This window comes from Macaca thibetana, chromosome 8 (genome assembly GCF_024542745.1).
Source record: "Macaca thibetana thibetana isolate TM-01 chromosome 8, ASM2454274v1, whole genome shotgun sequence".
NCBI lineage: Eukaryota > Metazoa > Chordata > Mammalia > Primates > Cercopithecidae > Macaca > Macaca thibetana.
The window spans coordinates 127,039,212-127,058,117 of NC_065585.1; the positions used below are offsets into that span (position 1 = coordinate 127,039,212).

The 18,906-nt window shown below is 35.2% G+C and overlaps 1 long non-coding RNA gene across 1 annotated transcript in view; it reads left to right on the top strand.

Moving 5' to 3' along the window:
* The window catches only part of LOC126960615 (uncharacterized), a 246,259-nt gene that overhangs the window by 90,374 nt on the left and 136,979 nt on the right, over positions 1 to 18,906 (top strand). The window contains exon 4 of the long non-coding RNA XR_007728080.1: positions 5,361 to 5,457. This is a non-coding gene — a long non-coding RNA (uncharacterized LOC126960615). The remainder of the gene's footprint in view (positions 1 to 5,360; positions 5,458 to 18,906) is intronic.

Consider the following 18,906-nt stretch of genomic DNA (forward strand, 5'->3'; position numbering starts at 1 on the left):
CCACACTTTGTCTCCCTCTAATAGTCCCCAGTATCTATTGTTGCCATCTTTATGCCCATGAGTACTCAATTTTTAGCTTCTACTTACAATAAGTGAGAACGTGCGATATTTGCTTTTCTGTTTCTGCCTTAATTTGCTTGGGATAATGCCTCCATGCCTTAAATTTGTTCCCAAAGAAATAATAAATATTTTAGATGATGGATTTGCTAATTACCATAATCTGAGTTTTACAAGTTTAAGATTTTTTTTCCTCTTACTTCACAGTTTAACTCCATTTTTGTTCAGGAATATTATTCTATATGATTTCAGTCCTTCTGAATTTGAGATCTTTTATGCCTCAGCGTGTGGACTACCTTAGTAAATATTCCATGTATCTTTAGAATACATAGAATTCCATCTGTAGATGTTCATTCCATTAGTAGATGTCCATATGTTCATTATGTTTACTTATTTGATAGTGTTTGTGTCAGATGAAAAAGAATATCTTAGATCTTTTGTAAAGAAATGACTGCACCCATAGCAAGGAGTGTGGTTGGCTGTCAGCCTCTAGCTGCCAGCTCCGTTAGGGTCTATCTCAGGTTTTGAGTTGAGGTTACTTTCTTCTTGCCGATGCCTGAACCCAACATGAGGCTCTTATAAAAGCAAATCTTTGTTCCAGAGCTTCCCATGGGGTTGGCCAATACTTTGTGAGATCTTATATCACCATCTGATGGGTTCTTCTCTGTAAGCCTTTCTCCTTTCCTTTCTAAGATGTTGCTTGTCAATGCAACTTCTGTAAATCTAACGTTATCTCAGTGTCTGATTGCTGGAGAACCTGACTAGCATAGTTGGCATGAGGAGTGGTTTGATAATGAAAGCCGTGCTTAGTTAGCAAGGCATTGAAAACTAAGCATGAGAGCCAGAACACTTTCGCAGCTTACAAAGAAGCCCTTATCTCATGCAGTAGATTAGCAGAAAAAGCTGAAGATCAAACCCTTGTCTAAGAGTCAGAGCAGGTGAACTTTCAACACAGTTGAATGCACAGATGCAGTTGTGAGATGTCCAAGTCGGGGCCGTAGCTAGAGGACCTGGAACCACACCCCAAGGATAGTGTTATCTGGGTGAATTTATCCCTCTTCCAATTTGATTCCCCAGACTTCTTTGAATCTTTTGAGCTTTCAGAAGGACCTTTTTCCCATCCCGGAAGGTACTACCAGTATCCCTGTGCAGAAAGTAATATAGAGGGACAGAGAGGGAGGGAGAACATGAGTACCAATTATTTTGACTATGGGGGAATAGCTGGTCTGATACCATTGTGTCTGCAAGTGAAGCTTTTTCCTTAACTTTTTAAATAGACTTTAGTTTTTTACATCAGTTTGGGGTTCACAGCAAAATTGACTGGAAGATTTTTTACATCAGTTTGAGGTTCACAGCAAAATTGAGTGAGCAAAATTGAGTGCACCACAGTGGTGCAGTTGTTACAATCAATGAATCTATATTGACATCATTATCAAAGTCCATGGTTTATATCACTCTTGGTGTTACACATTCTATGGGTTTTGTTAAGTTTATAGTGACATATATATAGGATGAGTACCATACAGAGTAGTTTCACTGCCCTGAAAATCGTCTGTCCTCCACCTATTCTTCTTACTTCCCCCTAACCACTGGCAAACACTGATCATTTCACTCTCTTTGTAAGTTTTAACTTTTCCAGACTGTCATTTAGTTGGAATCATACAGTATGCAGTCTTTTCAGATTGGCTTCTTTCCCTTAGTAACGTGCACTTATGGTTCCTCCCTAAGGAGTCTTTTCTTCACTTAATACCTTATTAATTTTTAGTGCTGAATAAGATTCCATTGCCTGGATCCTGATTTCTTATGGTATGTTAGCATGATATATCTTTCTCAATCAATTACTTTCAATATATATGTATCTTTATATTTAAAGTGTGCTTCTTGTAAAAAACATATGGTTAGGTCTTGTTTTTTTATTAATTCAGACAATCTCTGTCTTTTAATTGGTATATTTAGACCATTGATGTTTAAAGTGATTATTGACATACTTGGAATAACATCTACTGTATTCACTAGTGTTTTCTATTTGTTACCCTTGTCCTTTATTCATAGTTTTGAATTTTCCTTTTTCTTCCCTTTATGCTTTTAATTGGGCATCTTATTTAATACCATTTTATCTCCTTTCTTGGCATATCAGTTATACTTTTTTTTCCTATTTTTAAGTGGTTGCCCTAGAGTTAGCAATATAGATTTACAGTTCTTTAAAATTCACTGTCAAGTGACACTATGCTGCTTTATGGTACTATGAGTACTTTATAGTAATAAAATAACCCCCATTACCGGAATTATTGCTGTCATTTATTTTATTTATACAAATAAATTGGTTACAAGTTTCCTCAAATTTTGTTTGTCTGAAGAAGTGTTTATTTCTCTTTCATTTTTGAAGGATAATTTCTTAGGACACAGAATTCTAGGTTGCTGGGATTTTTTTCTCTTAAAACATTAAATATTTTACTTTATTCTTTTTTTGCTTGCATGGTTTCTGAGAAGTAATTGGATATGATTCTTATTTTTGCTCCTATTTAAGTAAGGTGTTTTGTTTTCTCTGGTTTCTTTCAAGGTCTTTTGTCTTTGATATTCTGAGTTTAAGTATAATATGGCTAGGTTGTTTTGTTTTTCCACTTATCCTGTTTGTTGTTCTCTGAGCTTCTTCGATCTGTGGTTTCGTGTCTGACTTTAATTTTGGGGGAATTTTCATCCATTATTGCTCCAAGTATTTCCTCTTTTCTCTCCCTTGTTGTCTTCTCTTCCTTCTCAGTTTGCATATGTTATACTTTTTATAGTTCTTCCACAGTTCTTAAATACTATTTGGGTTCTTTTTTCAGCCTTTTTTCTCTTTACTCTTTACTGTTTGAAATTTTCATTGAGTATTCTCAAGTTCAGAAATTCTTTCCTCAGCTGTGTTCAGTCTAATAATAAACCTATCAAAGGCATTCTTCATTTCTATTAGTGTGTTTTTGATCTCTAGCATTTCTTTTTTATTCCCCTTGTCAGAACTTCTGCTGACGTTGCTCATCTGTTGTGATATGTTATCTCCTTTATCCATTAGAGCCCTTAGCATAATAATCATAGTTGTTTGAAATTTCTGGTCTGATAATTCCATCATCTCTGCCACATGAGTTTGGTTCTTGTGCTTGCTCTATCTCTTCAAACTATGTTTGTGATTTTTGGTATGCCTTGTAATTTTTTCCTGATAGCTGGACATGATGTACTGGGTAACAGGAAGTGTGCTAAATAGGCCTTTAGTAACAAGGTGGTAAGGTGTGAGAGGAGGGAAAGTGTCCTATAGTTGCCTAATTAGGTCTCAGTGTTTTAATGAGCTTATGCCTCTGAACTGTTAACCTCACACATGCTTCTCACTTCTCCCATGGATTCCCCCCCATCCCTGGTCCCAGGTGGGACAGAATAACTAGATTGGACTGGAGTTGGCTATTTTTCTTCTTTTATGTGGAAAGCTAGAGAAGTCTAGAGTTGGGTATTTCCCACCCCCAGTTAGGCCCCCAAACAAAACAGTGGTCTAGGCTCTGGGAGAACAGCTTCTTCTAGGGGCAGGTCTTATCACTAGCAGAATACTTTGGTAAATTTCAAAATGATTACTTTTTTCTTCCCTTGCAGGAAGCATGAAGGGATTTTTAAATTATCTTCTTTCTTTTTCATTTCTCTTCTCCTCTTTCACTGTCAAAACCTGGTGTAGCTCCAGGAGCTAAAGCTCACAAAAGTGTAGGGGTACTCCTTTAACTGGGTTTCCCTGGACTTTTTGACTCTCAAAATAATCTATAGTGAGCCTCTAGTAATTTACTAATTACAGCTCAGGTTTTCTTACCCAGTGCTGGTCCCCATGGAGGCTTCAGCTTTTGGGTCCTTGCTCTGGTAAGTTGTGATTCTCTGTATTCACCTATCTGTCTCTCCAATTTGGGGGCCAGTGATTCTCCCAGTGACTTCTCTGACAGATCTAAGAAGAGTTGCTGATTTTTCAGTTGGTTCAGCTTTTTACTTGTTGGTAGGAATGAGTGACAACTTCTAAGCTCTCTACCTACCAGACTGTAAATTGGAAGTTTGTCCTTAAAATCTCAATTCTAGTTTTTAAAACATTATTACTACCACATATCTTTTGAGAATAAACTATCTACCTGTTCATTAGCTAAGTTATTTTGTATTGTTCAATCTATGTTTTAAATGTTAACTTTGAAGTCTTCTTTATTTATCAAAATGCAGTGCTCTCTTCCAAATCTTACTTGTTTTCTATAGGCTTTTGTTCCCAGTTTTTTTTTCTTTCTTTTCTTTAGGTGTTTAAAATAGTCTGATAATTCTGATATTTACATTCTTTGAGGTTTATCTGTAACTATTTATGTGGTTTCTTTTATTATTTTTGACTCTAAACTGCTCATTTCCCTTGGAGCTTTATATATGGAAAGTTTTTGTTTTCCCGAATTGATGTTGCACATCCCTGGAGATGATTTTACTTTCTTCTACCAGTCATCAGGGAGCACTGCAAACCTTACCATATTTTAAATTAAAATTTCTGCTCCAAGTTTTACTCCTGAACATGTGGGTAACATAAATTCAAGCAAAAATCCATGTGACACTGAGTTCATGGTTACAAATTCTCATGGGAGATTTTCTTTTCTTTCATCCAGTTCCAAGTTTAAAATGGATGAATATTTTTGCTGCCCCTTCTTTATAATGGGTTCATTTTTAATTCATTCTTTCGCTTAACGTAGGGCACTTTGGGGTACCAGATTTATCAGGCATATTTTATTGAACTACCCATGTCACATTAAAAACTTCTGTTCTTTCTAGCCCATGCAGTCCTAGGGGAACAGGAAACTTTAGTCTAACAAAATTTGGCAGAAGTTTTCAGAATAAAAGATAAATTTCACACACTTCATTTGCTTCTCAGCTTCTGTTTACATTTTATTTTAGCCCTCTGTAGTTTCTTCACTATCTCTACAGCTTAATGATGTATTCATATGTATTTAATTTTTCCCAGCTTTTTTATATATATATATATAAAAGAATTATTTTTTCTTTGTTTCAGCTAACAACATTTGTGTTATATATTTATTTTTCATACTTACCTCTACTTAGAGATAGTAAATTGCATTTTATTTTTATCCTGTTAAATCTATGTGTTCAATCATGTAAGTCAGAATGTTATATGTACTTAGTAAAATTGTTCTTCAAATAAGTTTAATCAATGGTTTAATTCATCATCCATTAATTAATTTCATTACATTGTTTATGACCTGCTTATTTGGTATAGTGAATATTAATTGAAAACATTTACATCCATTTTAAAACAGAATTACAATGTTCCTGGAAAGCCACTTTCCTGAGAAGAACTGCAACAGATTTTCATGATATCAAGAAGGCTTTATGTTCTTGTGAGAAAGTTTGGCTGTAAGTTCCTATCAAGATTCTACAAAGTAATTTTTATATGTCGCTGTAAAGATGTCATCTAATGTGCTGTATTGTGATGATGTTTATTTAGTTTGCCCTGTTATTCTCTTCTTTCTTATCCCTAAATAGAGTTTATTGCTGAAGTTATTTCTTTATGGAAATTTATGGTACACTTGCCAGTGCTTTGTTCTGTCAGGACGCTGGAGTGTAATTCAGTAAGCAATGTACCTATGAGTACTCTCAAGGCCTCTTTGGAGCAATGCTATATCTGAGGGGATCTGATTTACAATCAAAGAGGCAGCCAGGCAGAATGTTGCCAGATGAAAAGTTCAAAACTCTAAATAATATGTAAAATAAAAATAAAATAGAATGTATCTCATTGCATCTATTTATTAGAACTTTTTTTTTGAGTTAAATCTACAAGAGTAAGCCTACTTTAATTTCTTAGAGAAAAGTTACTAAATAAATCTAGGTGGTTATGAAAACTTTAAAATAGATCATATTTTCTTCTTAGAAAAAATAAAACAAATATACTTTGGAAGATACATAAAATAACTTTTCATAGGAATTTGAAATAGAGATTTGGAGAAGTATTTTGAAGATCCCTGGTTTTAAGAGTGTTTTCTGCCATTAAATAGATGTTCTAATCTGAAATAATCTTACAATTAAGAGATGGCTTTAAGGTAAAGAAAATATTATTTAGGCTTTTATGGGAATAAAAGAAACTTTCAAATTTCATCATATCTATAAAATGCAAGTTCTTTATACTTTTGTTTAGTGTATATTGTAGAAAATAAACTTTTCTAATAGCGCGTTAAAAGGGCATTGTCTCTCAACATGGCAGTCATAATTCTCAAAAGTCTGAACATATCCTAGACTATAATGAATATTTTTTTTAGAAATAAAGGCACCTTTAGGTGTTGAACTTCGGTTAAACAGAAAATTAGAAAAAGAATGAAAAAGAATTAGGATCAAAACAATATTTCACATGTGTAGCTGGGGTTGATCAGTGTTTTACAAGCAATAAGGATTTTATACAATGATAATGTAGACTAGTAGGTGTGAATATATTTTTGTCATTTAAACCAGCTTGCCAGACTTTTGATAAATGATATGATGATGAATTAGTGTGTGTTAACAGCTCCCTTTCCATGTATTCAACTTTGTAAGTGTCCCACAGTGAGAGAGAGGAAGGTGACAGGCTCTCATTTTTTAAAGATAGGTCTTACCTTGTAGCCTAGGTTGAAGTTAAGTGGCACAATCATAGCTCACTGTAGCCTCAAACTCCTGGGCTTAAGCGATCCTCCTACCTTAGCCTCTAAAGTAGCTGGGACTACAGGTGCATGACACCATACCCGCTAATTATTACTTTTTATTTTTGTAGAAGCCAGGTCTCTCTATATTGCCCAGGCTGGTCTCAAACTGCTGGTCTCAAGCAATCTTCTTGCCGTAGCCTTCCACAGGGCTGGGATTATAAGTGTGAGTCACCACACCCAGCTGGCTCTCATAACCTGGGATGAAAACAGCAAAAGGCAAAAAAACCACACAAACAAAATGCCTAGGTCTACAAAAAGTATAAGAGTCACTGAGGAAGAAATAGCAGTCAAAAAAGGAAGAGAACTACAGATCATGAATAGGTAGACTAGGGGGTTATGGTTTTTGTTTCAGTTATAAAATGATGGTTCATTGCTACTCTCTGGTCACTATGAAAAAGTCCAAACCCTAGCAAAAAAAGGGAGCTGCCCACAGAAAGAATCCCAGATATCCGTGGAGAGTTAACTTCAAGGATTCATCTGAATATTATCAGTGCATGCATTAGAGAAAAGAGCCCCAGCCTAATCAAAAAGCAAATAAACAAACAAAAAACAAACCTGAAACAACTAAAAGGGTCAGCGCCCGGTACTCACACAGGCATGGGAATAATGCCTATTCACAACAGTTAGACCAAATAGTTCATAATCCACAGGGCATTGGATAGTCTATGCAGAATATCTTGTCTCAGTGGTAAGTAATAATTAACCCTACAGTGAGGACCACTCCAGACCCACTAAAAATCATAAAACCAACACCTAAGAATATCAGACAGTTTCTCAGTAATTTAAAATGAATTTCAGAAAAAAACCCTCAAGAATATTTATAAGAATATTTGAAATCCAGTAACATCAAGGTAAAATTCATAATATCTTGTATCCATTCAATGATGACCAGGCACGAAAAATGAAACCAGAAAACAAGACCGATATGAGGAGATTAATCAGTTGACTCAGAATTTGTGTAGTTGTTAGAATTAGCAGACACCTACATTAAAACTTAATGTAAAACTTTTCATAGTTTCTAAAGTTACATTGAAACAATGAGCTATCATTTCACACTGTTTTGAATATCTAAAATTAAAAGGACTGATAATGCCACGTGTTGGGAAAAATGTGGAGGAAGAGTAATTCTCATCCTTTCTTATTAGAGATACAAAATATCACAAAACCCAAAGATTTTATGATTGTTGATAAAACTAAATATACACCTATCCTATGACCCAGGAATTCCCACTTCTAGGTACTTATCTGAAAGAAATGAAATCACATTGCTGCAAAAAGTCTTGTGTAACAATTTACATGGTAGATGTGTTAATCATATTCAAAACCTGGAAAGAGCTCAGGTGCATCAGCAAGAAAAGGAATATGCAAACTGGATTAAATAGAAATGATGATACAGTAAAGTGCAATGTTAAAGTGGAATAGAACTCACAGATTAAAATGAGGAACTACTAATACAAACACAACGCAGATGATTATCACAGATATTATAGTGACTGGAAGGAACAAGCAAAAAAAAATGCATGATTTGATTCTATAAAGTTCTATAACAGGCAAATAATGGAAAGCAGAACAGTAGTTGACTTGGGAGTGGGAGTAGGGGTGGGATTGACGTCACATGGGCATGATTTAACTTTCTAGGGTGATAGAAATGTTCTATAACTTCATACGGGTATGAGTTCCATGTCCACAAACAACCATACATATTTTTGAAGACTACATACAAACAAAAGTATTTATTAAACACTTTACATTGGTGGTGTAAATGCCCCAATTAAAAGACACAGACTGGCAAATTGGATAAAGAGTCAAGACCCATTGGTGTGCTGTATTCAAGAGACCATCTTATGTGCAAAGACACACATAGGATCAAAATAAAGAGAGGGAAAAAATTATCAAGCAAATGGAAAGCAGAAAAAAGCAAGGGTTGCAATCCTAGTCTCTGACAAAACAGACTTTAAACGAACAAAGATCAAAAGAGACAAACAAGGGATTACATAATGGTAATGGGATCAATTCAACAAGAAGAGCTAACTATTCTAAATATATATGCACCCAATACAGGAGCACCTAGATTCATAAAACAAGTTATTAGAAACCTACAAAGAGACTTAGACTCCCACACAATAATAGTGGGAGACTTTAACACACCACTCTCAAGATTAGACAGAGCAATGAGATAGAAAATTAACAAGGATATTTAGGACTTGAATTCAGCTCTGGAACAAGTGGACCTAATAGATATCTACAGAACTCTCTACCTCCAAACAACAGAATATACATTCTTCTCAGTTCTACATGGCACTTACTCTAAAATCAACCACATAGTTGGGAGTAAAACATTCCTCAGCAAATGCAGAAGAAATGAAATCATAACAAACAGTCTCTCAGACCACAGTGCAATCAAATTAGAACTCAAGATTAAGAAACTCACTCAAAACCACACAACTACATGGAAATTGAACAACCTGCTCCTGAATGACTCCTGGCTAAATAATGAAATTAAGGCAGAAATCAAGAAGTTCTTTGAAACCAGCGAGAACAAAAAGACAGTGTACCAGAATCTCTGGAATGCAGCTAAAGCAGTGTTAAGAGGGAAATTTATAGCACTAAAAGCCCATATCAGAAAGCTAGAAAGATCTCAAATTGACACCCTAATGTCACAATGAAAAGAACTAGAGAAGCAGGAGCAAACCAATCCAAAAGCTAGCAGAAGACAAGAAATAGCTAAGATCAGACTGGAGCTGAAGGAGATAGAGACAGAAGAAAACCCTTCAAAAATCAGTCCAGCGGTTCGTTTTTTGAAAAATATTAATAAAATAGATAGACTAGGTAGACTAACAAGAAAAGAGAAGAATTAAATAGACACAACGAAAAAAATGACAGAAGGGATATCACCACTGACCACACAGAATTACAAACTACTGTCAGAGAATACTATAAACACCTCTATGCAAATAAACTAGAAAATTTAGAAGAAATGGATAAATTCCTGGACATATACACCCTCCCAAGACTAAGGAAGAAGACAAATCCCTGAATAGACCAACAACATGTTCTGCAATTGAGGCAGAAATAAATAGCCTACCAACATAAAAATCTCAGAACCAGGTGGATTCACAGCTGAATTCTACTGGATGTACAAAGAGGAGCTGGCACCATTCCTTCATAAACTATTCCAAACAACTGAAAGGGAGAGACTCCTCCCTAACTCATTTTATGAGGCCAGCATCATCCTGATACCAAAACCTGGCAGAGACACAACAAAAACCAGGAAACTTCAGGCCCATATCCCTGATGAACATTGATGTGAAAATCCTCAATACAATACTGGCAAATCAAATCCAGCAGCACATCCAAAAGTTTATCCACCACGATCAAGTCAGCGTCATTTCTGGGATGCAAGTCTGGTTCAACATATGCAAATCAATAAACAAAATCCATCACAGAAACATAACCAATGACAAAAACCTCATGATTATCTTGATAGATGCAGAAAAGACCTTTGATAAAATTCAACATTCCTTCATGTTAAAAACTTTCAATAAACTAGGTATTGATGGAAGATATCTCAAAATAATAAGCACTATTTATGACAAACCTGCAGCTAATATACTGAATGGCCAAAAGCTGGAAGCATTCCTTTTGAAAACTGGCACAAGACAAGGATGTCCTCTCTCACCACTCCTATTCAACACAGTATTGAAATTTCTAGTCAGGGCAATCAAGCAAGAGAAATAAATAAAGGGTATTAAAAAAAAAAGAGAGGAAGTCAAAATATCTCTATTTGCAGATGACATGATACTATATTTAGAAAACCCCATCATCTCAGCCCCCAAACTCCTTAAAGTACAGTCTTACTTTACTTTAAGTAAACTCCTTAGTAAAGTCTCAGGACACAAAATCAATGTGAAAAAATCACAAGCATTTCTATACACTAACAACAGACAAGCAAAGAGCCAAATCATGAATTAACTTCCATTTACAATTGCTACCAAGAGAATAAAATACCTAGGAATACAGTTAACAAGGCACATGAATGATCACTTTAAGAAGAACTACAAACCACTTCTCCAGGAAGTCAAAGAGGACACAAATAAATAGAAAAATATTCCATGCTCATGGATAGGAAGAATCAATACCATGAAAATGGCCAGACTGTACAAAGTAATTTACAGATTCATGGCTATTCCCATCAAACTAACATAGACATTCTTCACAGAATTAGAGAAAAAAAAAACTACTTTAAACTTCGTATGGGGCCGGGCGCGGTGGCTCAAGCCTGTAATCCCAGCACTTTGGGAGGCCAAGACGGGTGGATCACAAGGTCAGGAGATCGAGACCATCCTGGCTAACACAGTGAAACCCCGTCTCTACTAAAAAATACAAAAAACTAGCCGGACGAGGTGGCGGGCACCTGTAGTCCCAGCTGCTCGGGAGGCTGAGGCAGGAGAATGGCCTGAACCTGGGAGGCGGAGCTTGCAGTGAGCTGAGATCCGGCCACTGCACTCCAGCCTGGACAACAGAGAAAGACTCCGTCTCAAAAAAAAAAAAAAAACTTCATATGGAAACAAAAAAGAGTCCGCATAACCAAGACAATCCTAAGCAAAAAGAACAAAGCTGGAGGCATCACACTGTCTGCCTTCAAACTATACTACAGGCTACTACAGTAACCAAAACAGCATGGTACTGGTACCAAAAGAGACATAAAGATCAATGGAACAGAATAGAGATCTCAGAAGTAAGACCACACATCTACAACCATCTGTTCTTTGACAAATCTGACAAAAATAAGCAATGGGGAAAGGATTTCCTATTTAATAAATGGTGCTGGGAAAACTGGCTAGCCATATGCAGAAAATGGAAACTGGACCCCTTTCTTACACTTTATACAAACATTAACTCAAGATGAATTAAAGACTTAAATGTAAAACCCAAAATTATAAAAACCCTAGAAGAAAACCTAGGCAATACTATTCAGGAATAGCCATGGGCAAAGATTTGTTGATGAATTCACCAGAAGCAATTATGACAGAAGCTAAAATTGACAGATGGGATCTAATTAGAGAGCTTCTGCACAGCAAAAGAAACTATCATCAGCGTGAAGAGGTAACCTACTGAATGGGAGAAAATTTTTGCAATCTAGCCATCTGACAAAGGTCTAATATCCAGAATTTACAAGGAATTTAAATTTACAAGAAAAAACAATTTACAAGAAAAAACAAACAACCCCATCAAAAAGTGGGCAAAGGATATGAACAGACACTTCTCAAAAGAAGGCATTTATGCGGCCAACAGACATGAAAAGATGCTCATCATCACGGTCATCAGAGAAATGCAAATCAAAACCACAATGAGATACCATCTCATGCCAGTGAATGGCGATTATTAAAAAGTCAAGAAACAACAGATGCTGGAGAGGCTGTGGAGAAGCAGGAATGCTTTTACACTGTGGTGGGAATGCACATTAGTTCAACCATTGTGGAAGACAGTGTGGAGATTCCTTAAGGATCTAGAACCAGAAATAGCATTTGATCCAGCAATCCTATTATGGGTATATACCCAAGGAGTATAAATCATTCTATTATAAAGACACATGCACACATATGTTTACTGCAGCACTATTCACAATAGCAAAGACATGGAACCAACCCAAATGACCATCATGGATAGACTGGATAAAGAAAATATGGTACATATACACCATGGAATACTATGCAGCCATAAAAAGGAATGAGATGATGTCCTTTGCAGGGTCGTAGATGAAACTGGAAGCCATCATCCTCAGCAAACTAACACAGGAACAGAACACCAAACACTGCATGTTCTCACTCGTAAGTGGGAATACTTGAACAATGAGAACATATAGACACAGGGAGGGGAACAACACACACAAGGGTCTGTTGGAGGTGGGGGGCGCAAGAGGAGGGAGAGCATCAGGACAAATAGCTAATGCATGTGGGGTTAAAAATCTACGTGATGAGTAGATAGGTGCAGCAAGCCACCATGGCGCACATATACCTGTGTAACAAACCTGCTGTTCTGCACATGTATCCTGGAACTTAAAGTAAAAAACACTAAACAAAAAACAAACAAACAAAAAAACACTGTACATTGGATAATATATGGGTATGGGAATAAAAAGTAATAAATAATTATGTAAAAATTATAGTGGCCTTGCTCAGATAATGATCACTATATGCCCTGAAATTATGGCTATTGAGCAACTCAACACTTTGTCTAAATCAATAAAGAAACAATACAAGTGTTTTGGAGTTAGAGGGTTGTAAAAGTTCACCAAAGCACTTTCCTTTCATGCTGTGTAAATTGCTGCAAGTTCGTTAGGTATCTGAGAAACATGTCATGTGAACAATGCCCATCTTACCTTGGGCAGACAGAGCACTTTTTGTTTACACACACATATACAGTAGGTTCATTTGTTCATATTGGTGATAAGTTAGAGAAAAATTAGCGAATAATTTTATTTAATATAGTGAATTGACATTTCTAATTCTTAAAAATGTTAGCAACCATTTTTATAATTATATTTTTAATATATTCTCATCTGTCAGTAATGTTTTGTAGAACTTCGCATTCAGTATTTTACATGTCTAAAATAGTAGTTCAAACCATTTTTCAGTCTACCTATGTGTGGCCCTCTTTCCCATCATTTACTCCAGAGATCCTCTTACCTTTTCCCAGGAGTATATCTGCCTCCTCTCTAACCAGTATTAATAGAAACAAACAGTGAGAAAAATATTAAAGGAAATAAGAATTCTGTAGTTCAGTGAGTCACTCTGTTGGTAGCACAACTATTTAGCTTTTCCAAATATTGGCTTGCTTATCTTTGCCAGCCTATTAACTTTTCCTGGTGATTTTCATAGCTTTGATTCTATCAGTTTGCCCACTTCCTGACACTTGTTCTGAGCATTAAGCACTCTACCTGCCTCTTAACTGATCTTCATTTAAAGCATTTATCTTACTGATAGAATTTCTAAGCCTGTACTTACTCTCATTTCTCCCCTAATTGTGTCAAGTAGATCTGAATTATCTTTTAAAAGGGATAAATGTAATATCATTGCGCTTCCTGATAGCTATTCCCACTGCACTCATTCTGCATCACTACTTCTGGATGAATGAGCTCTATTTTATGACTTAAATATTAAAGAGGCCCTCTTCCTTTTGCTTCTGAAATGAACCAGGCAGCAAGATCTAGATCCACAAAATTAAAGATTTAAGAATTAATAGAACAAACAAAATTTTTATCTTCCTCTTGCAAAATCCCTGCCACACTGAATGTATATTGCAATGTAAAGGACCCACCTCCTACAGATTGTGATTTTTGTCCTGTAAAATATTGCCTCTAAGTCTGATATTATATTGGGAACACAGACTCCACTTATATGGAATAACTTTGAAATATTTTTGACAGTTATTTTTTCTCTTCATTTTTTCCCCCTAAGATTGTATAACTGCAAAATTACCCTTGGAAGTAGTTGGTCCAGAAACACTGAAGGTTTGTATAAACCTTCCACCCTGTCTCTTCTATCACATAGCAATGACTGATAAACTGGAAAATTTAAAGAAGACATAAAGGCTAAAATCCATGACAAACATCTCAGTGGACTAGTCTAAATGGAAGTGCAAAACAGTACATGTGCACTGAAGTACAAAACCAACTGAGTTCTACATGACTGAATATAAGCATAGATGGCCAGGAATTCAGCTCCTACAAAGAAAATTAGAACCAATGTGTATTGACTCTTGCCAAAAAGTAGAGACCATCTTGGCTATGAAAATAGTCCTGGTCACAGCTCCCACTAAAAAATGAAAACTTAAAAATAATGATAATTTTAAAAGCTGGAATCTACTTTTTAGGGCCGAGGAAAGTTGAAAGTTTTGCACTGAGTTACTTGAGATATAATGGGAGAAAACTCAGACAACTGTGAAGCCCCCACAGGTAACTCAGGAACTGGATAGTATGCCCGGTTAGGATTAGAGACTTGAGATGTCTTATGTAGCAATAAACTGAAGCTATCAGTGGCATACAAAGAAAACCCAAAGAAAGCAGAAAGGAAATAATAAGTACTAAAGGTAAAATCAGTAATTTTAAAAAGAATATATAACCCAATATAATCAAAGGTTAGTTCTCCAAAAAGACAAATAAAATGGATGAACTTTGGCTTAAATAAGTAAAAATAATTAATACTAAATTATTAATGTATTATAGCATATATGTTTGTATTGAAATATTAAATACAAAATTTAAAATGAGTAAAGAACAAAAGAGAAGAAACAAATTACTGATAGTAGAAATAAAAATGAGAACATAATCATAGATCCTACAGACATTAAAAAGGCAATACATGATGCCTAAAATTTACATGTAAAGGCAAGTGACATACCTAAGACAACATTAAAAAGGAAGTATAGAGTGGGAGCAAACATCCTGCTGGAATTGAGAAAATACCACAGAGCTGAAATAATCAAAACAGCATCAAGTGATACTGGCAGAGGGATCAACACATAGATCAATGGAATAGCATAAAAAACACATAATAAGTGTCCCACGGAAATCTTGTCAAACTGATGGGTTTTTTGGTTTGTTTTGCTCCTTTTTTTTTTTTTTTTTTTTTTTTTTTTTAAATAGATGGGTCTTGGTTTATTGCCTAGGCTGGAGTGCAGTGGTGCGATCATAGCTTACTGCCATCTTAAATTCCTTGGCCAGGCGTGGTGGCTCACGCCTGTAATCCCAGCACTTTGGGAGGCCAAGGCGAGTGGATCACGAGGTCAGGAGTTCAAGACCAGCCTGGCCAAGATGCTGAAACCCCGCCTCTACTAAAAATACAAAAAAATTAGCTGGGCGTGGTGGCGGGCACCTGTAATCCCAGCCACTCAGGAGGCTGAGGCAGAAAATTGCTTGAGCTCGGGAGGTGGAGGTTGCAGTGAGCCAAGATCGCACCACTGCACTCCAGCCTGGGTAAGAGAACAAGACTCATCTAACAAACAAACAAATTCCTGGGCTCAAGTGATCCTCCTGCCTCAGCCTCCTGTGCTGCTATGGCCAGCTAATATTTTTTATGTTTTAAAATTTTTTGTAGAGACAGAGTTTCACCATCTTGCCCAGGCTGGATTCGAACTCCTGGGCTCAAGCAGCCTTCCTGTCTTGGCCTCCCAGAGTGCTAGGATTACAGGCATGAGCCACCATACCCAGACCCAAATAATTTTTAATAAAAGTGCAAAAACAGTTGAATGAAAGGATAGCCATTTAAACAATTGGTGCTGGTCCAGCTGGTCAACATGGCAAAATAAAATAATAAATAAATAAATAAATAAATAAATAAAAATAAAGTAACAATAAAAATATCTTAAGAAATATACTTTATAACATTAACTTACAATGAATCATGGACTTATATGTAAAATGTAAAACAAACACTTTTAGAAGAGAGGAAAAAAGAGACTTTGAGGCTTGGGGCTAGGCAGTTTTTAGAGTTGACACCAAAAGCATGATTTAAAAAAGAAAAAACTGATAAATTGGATATTATAAAAATTCAAGCTGTTTCTCTATAAAAGACCCTGGTAAGAGTATGAAAACCCAAGCTACATACTTGGAGAAAATATATACAAACAGTATATCTGACAAGGGACCTATATCTATAACATATAAAGAACTCTGAAAATGTTAGAGTAATAAACAAAACAATCCAACTAGAAAATATACAAAAGACATGAACAGGCAGTTCCCCAAAAAAAGATATAAAGATGCCAAATAAGCACATGAAGATATTCCACATTACTAGCCACTAGGGAAATGGAAACCAAAATAATGAGATATCACTACAAACCTATTAGAATAGCTAAAATAACAAAAATTTAAAATAGTGATAACACCAAATGCTGGTGAGGATGTGGAGAAACTAGATTGCTTATAAATTGCTGGTAATCATATAAAATGGTACAGAATTCTAGAAAATAGTTTGGTAGTTTATTATAAGAATAAACGTAAACTTATCCTAAAGACCTGCCAATTACACTCTTAGGCATATATATCAGAGAAACTGAAAGAGACATTCACATAGAAACCTGCATGTAAATGTTCATAGCAGCTTTATTGATAATAACTCAAAAACTGAAAACAATTCAGATGCCCTGTCATAGGTGAATAGTTATGCAAATTGCAATACTTCCATACAATAGAGTATTACTTAGCAATAAAAGACACAAAATATTGATAACGCTCAATAGCTTATATGTATCTTTGAATGAAAATAGCCAATCTAAAAAGGTTACACACTGTATAATTCCATTTATCTAACTTTTGACATAAAATTATAAAGATAGAGAACAGATTAGTGGTTACCATGGTTAGAATTGGAAAGAGGGATAGGCATGGCTATAAAGAGGCAGCACAAGGAAGCTTTGTATCATGAAACAGTTTGCACACCCCATTGTGGTGATGGTGACACCAATCTATTTATGTGACAAAATTGCATAGAGCTACACACACACACACACACACTCACACTCTGTCTCTTTCTCTCTCTCTCTTTCTCTCTCCCTCTCTCTCACTCTTGAATAAATGAGTGCATGTAAAACTGGTAATATTCAAGTAATCTCTGTGGATTGTATCTATGTTAATTTTTGGTTTTAATATTGTGCTATAGATATGCAAGATTTTACCATTGGGAGAAACTGGGTGAGAGTCAATGAGACTTCTATGTACATTTTTTTTTTACAACTTCTTATGAGTCTATAATTATTTAAAGGAAAAATTTAACCGCCTCCCTTCCCCAAAAAGACCGTCAACTGATTTTGAAAAACATCAATCAATACATTTGACAATCGAGATAAAATGGACAAAGTTCTGAAAAAACTGAAGTTTAAAATCATGCAAAAAAGCCAGTATAAGCCTGTTTTTTTTCTGAAAATAAATTTAAGCTTTTACTTATAAACTTTCTCAAATGAAAACCATATGACATCGCAAGAGAATTCTATCAAACATATAAGCAACAACACATCTTCTAGAGAATAGAAAAGGAAAAAAAAGTTTCCAAATTAATTTTTGAGGCTACTACAACCTGATACTGAAACTTATGTCGTTACAAGAAAGGAAAGCTGCAGATCAAAATCTCTTATGATTATGGATACAAAAATCTAAAGGAATCTTGGAAAAATTAATTCAGCAATATATATATAAAGTTTAATGCATCAGGACCAAGTGGGTTTTATTTTAGGAATTCAAAGTTGATTAAAAGGTGAAACTCAATCAATGTAACTCCAAATTTCAACAGAAAATGGAAAAAGTATATAAGCATATCAACAGATGGAGAAAAATATATTTGGAAAATTTGACAGTCATGCATAATAAAACTTCTTAGAAAGATAAATGAAGTAATCCTTCTAAAGAGTGGTTAAAAACAAACCTACAGCCAACTCCATACTTAGTGGTAAAATACTAATAGATTTCTCCCTAAGGCCAAGAATAGAATTAGAACATCTGTTATCACTTCTTCTATCCAATAATACATGGGATTTTCCAGCCAGTGATGGATAAGAAAACTTGTTAATGAATCAGGTATAAATATTAGAAAGCAAGAAATACAATCAGTTTACAAAACAGATAACACAATAGTGTATGTAGAAGAATCAAACTGCTATACTATTAAAGAATTTCCAAACTTAAAAGTACTGAGTGATTTTAGAAAGTAGGCTGAATGCATACTGTATTTTATATACCATCAATAAGCAAATAGAAAATAAAATATACAAATAATATCATGTGAGGAACATAAAATGCCGAATGTTTATAAACAAAATGTTTGAGAGGTTGATATTGGAGACTACAAATAAATTGCTGCTGAGAGGCTGAAGACCTCCTTAAATGGAATAATAGACACTGTTCATGTTAAAGCTTTGCTAGTATAAAGTTGTCAATTTCCCCCACAATGATTTATACATTCAATGCAACTGTATGAAAATAGTTGTAGTCATATCTTGTGGAAACTGACGAACAGATTCAAAAATAATGAGGAAATACAAGAAATCAAGTGTATCTAAGGTGGCTTTCCGGAAGAACAAAGCTAGAAGACTGACCATGTCAGACATGAACACATTAAAAACTGTAGGTATTAAC